We start from the raw sequence: 9314 nt of genomic DNA on the forward strand, positions 1-9314 counted from the left end.
TGCCTATGAGCTGGACTGATGGGTGGAAAATGTCACCTGTACCAATACGTACAGGTGACATTTTCCAATCATTGGTGGGCATGAGTCCCCAGTGGGTGATTTAACCTCCAGCACCTCTTTGTGTGCACAGGGATTTGCATGTTTGAGGTTTGCTGCCAGCTCCTCTCCTCTCCCCTCCCCTCCCTGTGCTTGCTCATTTGTTCATTTCTGTGAGGGGCTAGGCAGACTTTTGTCCTCCTTCTGGCAGCCCATAGACTGTAAAATTTTCCCTGCCAGGGGGTGCTGGTAAGTTAATGAGGGGAAACAGGGGGAAAAAAACCCCACAAACAAACCAAAACCAACCAAACAAAAAACCCCACCACTGAAAAGAGAAATCTGTTTATTCCCAGTAGAAATTGTGCTTTCTATATTCTGGGGGTGGAATGATATTGAGAAGGCTTTATGCTGTGCTTTCTAAAAAGCAGGGCAGAAGGGATACTGGTAAAGATTTAAGCTCTTATACCTGCACAAGACCAGCTGTGGTCTGTGCAGTGCTTCGGAGAATCACCTCGGTTGGGGATGGCCAATGCTCAGTGGGTCTGTGAGCTCCTTGGAGGGTGGCTGCCAGACCCACATGGTGCTGCCTGCAGCCCAGCCATTGCTAATGAGGCACCTAACAGATAAAAGATGCCAGTCTGGGGAGCTGGAGTGCATGCTGTATTCCTCACAAAACTACAAATCATTCATTGCTGACTGCTCTCCTGGCTCACAAAGGGCATGGGTGAAGGAAGGTCTTGCCACTGGTCCTGGTGCATACCAATTCCCAGAGCTACAAAGGGGATGCAGACCCCTTGGCCACCCTGGAGTGCCTGAAACTAGATCCCAGACAGCTAAATGGGCTCCCTGGGACTTCAGCCAGAGGTCAGGTAAAATAAATGTATTTGAGCATATCTTCTGAAAGAGGTCTTTCAGACTTATTATTTCCTCTTAGTGAGAATATTTGAGCCAAAATGACATCAGCTTTTGCTAAAGAGAGCCACCTATGCTATTTCTTCAGTCCAGGCTGTGCAGTATCTGCACAAGTGTCCTGGTGCATGCTCAGGACAAGAGGATCCTGCTCCTCAGAGGAGTCCCAACAGTTACAAGCAGTATTTCTTAACATGCCCTGCCTATACCCAAGGTTATTCTCATTCAGCCGGAGTTTTCAACTCTGATCTATGGGCTGTAGCAACATCAGGCTGAGGTTATGCATGGTGGGCCAAGAGGAGATGGATGCCTCGGCTGAGAACTCTACATGTGTGGAAACCTGGATGGATGGGATATTCCATAGGTTTTTTGTGAAGAGACTGCCACCTGGATAGCATATTTAACTGGCTGCATGTTATCCAATAAGTTGGGGGGAAGTGGGAAGACACTTCTGCCTTATGAAATATCCATGACAAAAATCAGCTATGCAAGAAGTATGGAAATTACTGTCTGTGTTGTGAAAAGCTGGCTATGCCTGTGGTAAACGTCTACAGTTCTCAGACTTGTGGCATCTCCATTACAGACAAAGGGGGAAGTGTGCTAGTACATCTATTTTGGGAGTCTTCCCTTTATGGCCAGAACACTGCAGGCTTTGTGCGTATTCCTGCAAAGGCTCCAAGATCTCTGGGGCAAAGGAATAGCAGAGACAACTAAGGAGCATTGCAAGCCGTTGCAGCTGTTGACCAATAGCTTAAATGAGGATAAGGAAAGACATACCTGGGTTTGAGAAATAAAGAGGACAACAAAGTGCCTACAAGCAGTTCCTCTTCACACCCTTACAGCCCTTCACTGAGGAGTGATGAAGACTCACATTATCATTTGGTGATTTTGGAGAAATCATTTCTCTTTGATTCTTTTGATAATACTTTTGTTTCCTTTCTCTCTTTTTTTTTCTTCTCCTCCATGATATTGTTTGAGTAAACCTCTTTTATTGCTTATTGTGAAAAAGCAGAGTGTGTTAAGTAGTGGCATAGAATAACTCATTTTTTCAGCTTGGCCTCTACAAGTTGAAGCCAATGCTGCTGCCAGGTATAACCTAGCAGAAGAGTCACAGAGGCAAACCTAGACTTAAAAATATGAGATGCTTATGTGCCAGACACAAAGTCTTTGAAATTTGGAGAGACTGGCAACATTACATAAGCATGCATAGTAATATAAACATTGCTCTAATGAGTAGTTTTCAGATCACACTCCAAGTCTACGCATAAGAGGGGGTAGAAATGTAATATCAAGTGGTTTGCAAAAATTTCCATTGGGTGGTGCTGCATTAACCACAGAATGCTGCAGATGATGTGACTGTAGTACACCAGGCAGAAGAAATAAGTATTGCCTCCGCAGCCTCAAAAATTATAGATACTGTCATGCTTACTGAAAAGAGGAAACCATATGACTAAGTTTTTCTTCCAAAATTGTAATAGAAGCTTTTGCTGTTTAGTAAATATTTCTTCTCTGCTCCCACTGTTGCGTAAAGACATCTGTAGTTGAGATGTATGGGACTTCTGATTTTTGATGAAGTCTTTGTGTAATATAGTATTTTTCTGCACAATTATTTTGTTTCTACCTGTGTTCTTGCTCTGGTTTGCATTCCTGCTCTGAATTTGGATGTGAGGGACAAATATTCAAAAGCACTGCACCATCTCCCTCCAAGAAGCCAATCTATGTGCAAAAAAACCCAAAGCTAGCTAAGAGAAGTCCAACCAACTGATCTACAGATGTATGCCTGACAAAGCTTAAAAGCAGCCCAATTACTGCGTGTTAAAGTGACCAGAAGCCATGGCCTGGTGTGGAAGCAGAAGGTGATGGATGTCTTTCTCTGCATCTGTTGGTGAAAGTCACCACCAGATCTAGGTGCAATTTAATAGCACCCCTGTTAAATGAGGAGTTGCTGCCCCAGCAATTCTTGCACCATTCAAGGAGTTGCACAACCACCCAAGACTTCCACTGCTGGGACCAGAGCCCCTTCACAGTGAGCTGATGAATGCCCCTCTTGACTCCTCGCTCACACACACACTCACTCTCCTGTGCACTTCCTCCTCCTTCAGGCTCAACCACAGGTTTCTCATAGAAGAGTTTCAACCATCAGATTTATAAAATAAATGACTTAATAGAGTGGTACAGCACCAGGTTTGAGCTGGATGACTTCAGAGAGGGACCCTGAACAAATAAATCCCTGGGCAATTATATCCATATCACTTACACACCCACTCCTCACAAGCTTGTCACACGCCCTTCTTGGTCTAATGGCGATTTTTGGCCTAGGGTCTTCTAACACCTTATTGGATTCTTTCTCTGTGTCCATGCAGGCAGGCCATTCACCACTCTTATCCTGTCAAGTTGCAGGTTCTGCTGACAGCTGTAGCCTCCTTGTCTGCTGGTTTGCACTTCTGGTGCACCTGCTCACTAGTAGAGCATGGGAAACCAAAAGAGCCCTACACTTAGGATAAGCGTTACTTAGCAATAACCAAAACATCAGAGTGTTATCAATATGCTTCTCATACTAAAGACAAAACACAGCACTTAACAACGAGCCACTAGTAAAATTACTTAGAAAATTATCAACAACTGGTATGTCTCAACACTCCTAGCCCTAAAACAATACCCTGAGTTTATCCAGGGGCAAATTTGTATTGACCTCCAGTGAAAAATCTCTCAAAGCTGAATCCTATGGAAACAAACATGAAATCTCATCTTGAAAACCTTTAGATATTAAACAACGGAAACAAACATTCCTTTTGTAATCATGGAGTTTATTCTTTATTCTGCAAGAAGATGAGCATCTGCACCCTATTCAAGTGCAGTGCTTATAAACATGCTTTCTGTGAAACATATATACTATCTCTTTTGTTTCAATGTTAATTCTTAGATTCTTAAAGGTTAGTATGAACTTGTTTGTTTGGTACCTCATGGAAAAAGGACCCAACCACCCAGAAGCAGATGTTTTTAAAATCGATGACTGAGAAGATTATGAAGCTAATAATAGCCATACGTACATAGAAAACATAGGTGATTTCTTCATATACAACAATTCTGTCTATATAGTAAGTTTTGTGTGCACTAGGGTTCTCAGATAGAGGAGTATGCTGTAACACACTGCTGCTAAATGTGAGTAACAGGACCAAAAAGAGGAAGTGTTGTCATCCAGGGGATTTCAAAACATTTACAAAGAAAAAAATCTGAGAAAAAGCAAAATGCTGACTAGGGTAAGGGGTGTAATAGATATTTAGCATCAGATTAACAGAGGATTTAACTGTGCATCATCTAGGTTTTTGGTTTTGAGGCAGGAATTATCTTTACCTGAGCCCGTCATGATGACACCCTGATGTTGCCAGATCACTGAGTACAGTTAAATAACATCCTCTGGAGAAGAAAACACACTGCACACCTAGAAATGACAAAAAGGACTTGTGTCTTATCTGTGTAGAATTGCAAATATGGCCCATTCAAGTGGCAATTTTAAAGTTAGTTACTTAAGTTGCAAGTTAACATTTTCATATGTGTATCATGATTTTTGTCTACTTTACTTTTGAAATAATATGAGTGATCCAGAAGACCAGGTCTCTATAGTACCTTAAACACAGTCTAAAAAACATAACCTAAAAGCTGAGGCTAATTGTTCTGGTGGTGCAAGCTGTGTGCATGTCTAGCAACATGGAAGTTAAAAAAAAGGAAGACTGCCTGCGCAAAAGTGTTTTAACAATCAGAAGAAAGGGGAAACTGAAAAAAAATACAAAGCAAGCTCCCTCCAGATGAAAAGAAGGATGATGCAAATTATATTTAACAGACCATCTGACAGATAGAAATACAATTGTATGGAGTGGTTGTTGGGTCTTACAGGGAAGATGGGACTGAGGAGCTGTCTTGCTCAGGAAAAGAAAGAGACATTCTCAAGCTGCTAAAAAATAAATGCAGGATAAACTACCAATAATATATTGCTTTAAAATATTTTCCACCCTGTATGTCCCAGGAAACTGGATCCAATAATGGTCATTCATGTACAAAACTGAGCAGTTCCTTGTAAATCATTATGCTGAAGTATTAAGATGTTAAGAGCTACTGGAGAAAAAGTAGACATCTAATTTACCCTTATTTGAAGCTAATGTGGACAGATGCCAGGCTAGTCTGGAGGAGTCATAAAACCACAGCATGGATTGGGATCAAATGCCTGATGGTGGCCTGAGTATTTTCTAATTGGCGGGTAGGTCACATCCCATCTGGTTTATATTAGTATTGTTCCACTGACCCAAGTGGAGCTGCAGTAATGTGCAGCACCTGAAGACTCAGACCTATGTAAAGACATAGGAAATTTTCAAAGAAAGGACTCATTTGCCAGCTCCTCGATGGCACGCCGTGTTTCCAGACCCATATCCCGCTCTGCCACTGTTGGCGTGCCAGGGAGCTGCAGCACTGGGGCTCCTCAGGGGCAGTGGAGCCATGCTGCCACCAACAAGGGCACAGCACCACAGCACCTGTGCATGGAAAGCAAGGCAGGGATGGTGGCAGCAACTGGGGACAGCCATGGTCCAGCTGTCATCCTCATGTAGCTCTTTTCCCAGGAGCTGACCCAAGGCTGGCACCATCACAGAGCTGGTCAGGACTGCTGGCAACCAGACTCCCCAGTGGAGAGAGAAGACTGCAGAGCTCATTGGGGTCCTTGGGTCCAACAGTTAGTGGATGCTAACGATGACAAGCTAAAACTTCTCAAATAAAGATTAAATTCTTTTAAGTTGCTTTTTGTATTTATATGATCAGCTGTTTCACCATGTGTAGGGATCAGCAGCATACAGCAGCTATTGGTGTAAATTGCTTCAGCACCTTCTGAGGGACAAACACATTCCCCTCTTCTCTTATGAGCCAAAAGGTTTATGGCTAGGAGTCTCCGTAGAATAATCAAGGTGGAGCAAAGGGCTTGTATCCTCCTAAATTGTCAGTTCATCATGCTTACATTGGATGTCTTGACCTGCAAAAAAGCTTGTGAACAATTTGCCATTGTCTATTCCCGCTATTACCCATTGATGAGCATTTATAGTGACATTTTTTAATCTGCTCTTCCTGATCTCCCTACTTATTGATTAGTTTACTTCCAAGTGAGACCACAATTAGCAGATTTTCAGTATCTGGCTCTTTTTTAGTTTCCCCATTGAAACTGCCTAAAAAAATTGCTGAAAACTTATTTTTAACTAGCCTTAAAACACGAATTTGTTGCTGTAGTTTTAAGTTTGAGAAGGGAGGCCTCTCTTCTTTTCCTTGCCCTTAGAGCAACCACCAATATAAAACTTCCAAGCTACTCAGTTCTCCTAAGTTTGTGTTTCATCATTACTAATGACATAAAGCAGATTGTAACATGTGCAAGCAATATTTTGCTTTCCAAAAATCTTTGTAAAGGTTAATTAAAATGTTTGGCAGAGTTAGTCACACATAAAATGCACTTATGAATACAACACACAGAGGACAGAATATATGGAGTGACACAGTCCCCAAGGCTTGAACATGCTTAAAACAGATGCTTTAGCAAAATGCCATTAACATGCTCAGGCCGACCCTCCAGCCCACACCTCCCCTCTGCATTGCTTTGATATCACCCTATGCATTCAGCAAGGTTGCAACTGGCAATTTACTTTCCAACCTAATCTTATCTTGCTGGTTTGGCCACAGCTTTCTCTCCCGGCCATGATACTGGCTGTTCCTGAGATTTTGATAAGTTAACAAATCACACATGATGGCAAGCCAAGTGGAAGGACTAGAATCATCGAAAGAGATGCAGATTAAAGCTGTGTGCAAATAATTCTATAGGCATTTGAAGAAGAAATCAGGGTAAGATTTCTGCTATCAATACAGAAGTGTTTGCTCCTCCAGATTTGATTAGTGCTAGCCCTCATTCAAACTTCCTTTCTGCAAAGACTGCAGGAAGCCTGCTGACAGTGATCCCTCACCTTGTGCTTCCTGTGGACTTTATCCATGGGGAATCCATCCTGGACCACACCAGAATTCTCAGGGAAGTCTGAAGTCGTGCAGGCAGCTGTGTCTGGGCTTGCTGGTATTCCAGCTGTGCTGGCTCCACACTGCCGGGTGTGGTGTGACAGCACCGTAGGGGTGTGTGGGAAGGATTTGGTACTGTGGGAGAGGGGAAAGAGGTTGGGTTGAGCTGACCTGGATGAGACTTAGGTGAGAACAAAGTACTGTGTAGGTGGAGAAAGGCTGACCTTGTAAAACCCTGCTCAATGCCCTGAGCTCCTTGTTCCTCATCCTTTCACCTTTGCCCAGGCACAAATGAGAATGACTTCCTAGGACTTTAGAAACTGTATGTCTATAGCAAAACTTTGCCTCTTGGGTAGTTGCCTGTGCACTATGAAAGCTAAATCTGAAAACAAGAACCACAACTAAGCAGGTGTGGAATTGCTTGCAAGACTCTTTTTTTATGACTACAAAACACTGTCAGCATATTTCTGTTTTGAATTAATTGCTTTTCTAATCCCTAATTGTTTTATGACAGCTGAAATTGCTTGACTGGATGCCAACATGTATGAACTACTAAATGGTTCTTCCATCTTATTTTATGATCTGACCTCTGCTTTGAAATAAACTGCCTACTAAACAAAATAAGTTTCCTTGGTTTTCTGATGACATGTATATGTGGATTTTGAGAAAGGGAAGTGGGCATGGCAGAAAATTCAGAAATCACGAAAGGAAATATCTGGTGGTTATTTTGTCTTCTTTCTGTAATACACACAGCAGTAGACCCACTGAAACACCTTTCCCCTCCTGACTTAGTTTATCTGGGCTTGTCTGCATGTAGCTCTAGTCTTGCCAGTTTATGCAAAGTTCTTGGATGTCACTGCAGATGATGCTCCATGTCACATCTCCTCTTTTTCATATGCTTCTTACACTCCCATCTCAGATTTACATCCAGGTACAGCTAGAGCAGTGGGATGCTCTCAGGAGGCCCATGGACTTTACCATCAGCTGGTGAGCCCACAGAAAGCACCTTTGGTCTTGCACTATACCTCAAGCCTTACATCCCTCCCATGCCTGCAGCTACCCACAGCTCCTGGTGCACTACTCCCATGGCTGTGCGTGCACAGGCTGAAGACGCGCTGTTTCAGGAACCGACTTCTAAGGATGGCAAAGGTCAGCTTCTGCATTCGCCATTACATGCCCATGGTTTGCAGCAATGTTTTTGTCAAGAGTAATTGCCCTTTGTTGCCAGACTTTGCTGTCAAATTGGCTCTTGGCTCTTATTACACAGAGAAAATTTTTCTTGTGTATGTCCTCACTTGAGCGCTTGCTGCTCTGTTTGTGTGGCTGATGCAAGGTCACCCATGGTACAGAACAATTTGCTTTCAGTGTCTGACTCAGGGCATCAAATTCGTATTATTAAAACTGTCTGAGTGCACAAACCCAGGGTCAGAGCAGGGCCCACCAGCCTCCTGCTCTGAACACCAGGCTGCACTCCTTGCAGCTGGGTGTCCTGGCCTCCTCTCTCAGGTCCTAATTCCTCTCCTCTTTTATGTGCGGTCAGCCACAGTGCTCTTTCCTGACTTGGAAAAAGAGAAATTTTGGGTGATCACTTTTACTGCTTGGTATCTGCTGACCTCCCACAGACAGGGAGGTCTCTTTTAGTATTCTTGTGCTGAACTGCGAATAAATAAATAAATAAATAGTACCTTTTGGCAGAAAGATTATGAAAAACAGGGTGCCTAAGAAAGCATTTTCAGTGATATTAAGTAAAGGCAAGCAGGGATGCTGGAGCCTCACAACTGTTCTGCAATGTACTCTTGGCTAGTGCAGCAGATGACACTGGCCTGCTGGCTGGATGTACAGGCTTGGGTCAGGGTCCAGTGCAGCCTCGGGGCTTTCTGGTCACCAAAGTTCTCGTTTCAAGAGTTAAAATGATGGGCTGCAGTCATAACGCCTCTGGCCTTCCACATTCTCTCTTCTGCTGTGCCCATTTGACCTGTCCCTCTTCCCGTTGTTTCTATGTCAGGTGAGGCTGGGTTTCGGTTTTTTCCATTTTGGTTTAAAAAAAAGGGTGAATGTTTTTGAAAGGCTCTGAGACCCTGCAGCCACCCCAGCCTGGTGCAGGGGAAGTGGGCAGCCACGCCCCCACGACTTTTGCTCTGTTCTTTCTGTTTTAGAGATGCGGTGCTCTTCCAATACCAGCGCGAGAACATCTCTGATTTCCCAAAAATCTGTTTCTGCCTGGGGGGTACATGCAGTGAGAAAAATAGACTTGTACCTCCCCGTCGGGGAATCGAACCCCGGTCTCCCGCGTGACAGGCGGGGATACTCACCACTATACTAACGAGGAACTG

At 43.5% G+C, this 9314-nt stretch overlaps 1 non-coding gene across 1 annotated transcript; it reads right to left on the minus strand.

Moving 5' to 3' along the window:
- Positions 1-9238: 9238 nt before the first annotated feature.
- TRNAD-GUC lies at positions 9239-9310 on the minus strand. Its single transcript has one exon. It is a non-coding gene; the product is annotated as a tRNA-Asp (tRNA).
- Positions 9311-9314: the final 4 nt, after the last annotated feature.

The sequence above is a fragment of the Manacus vitellinus genome, unplaced genomic scaffold (assembly GCF_001715985.3).
Source record: "Manacus vitellinus isolate BGI_N305 unplaced genomic scaffold, ASM171598v3 scaffold_5_pilon, whole genome shotgun sequence".
NCBI lineage: Eukaryota > Metazoa > Chordata > Aves > Passeriformes > Pipridae > Manacus > Manacus vitellinus.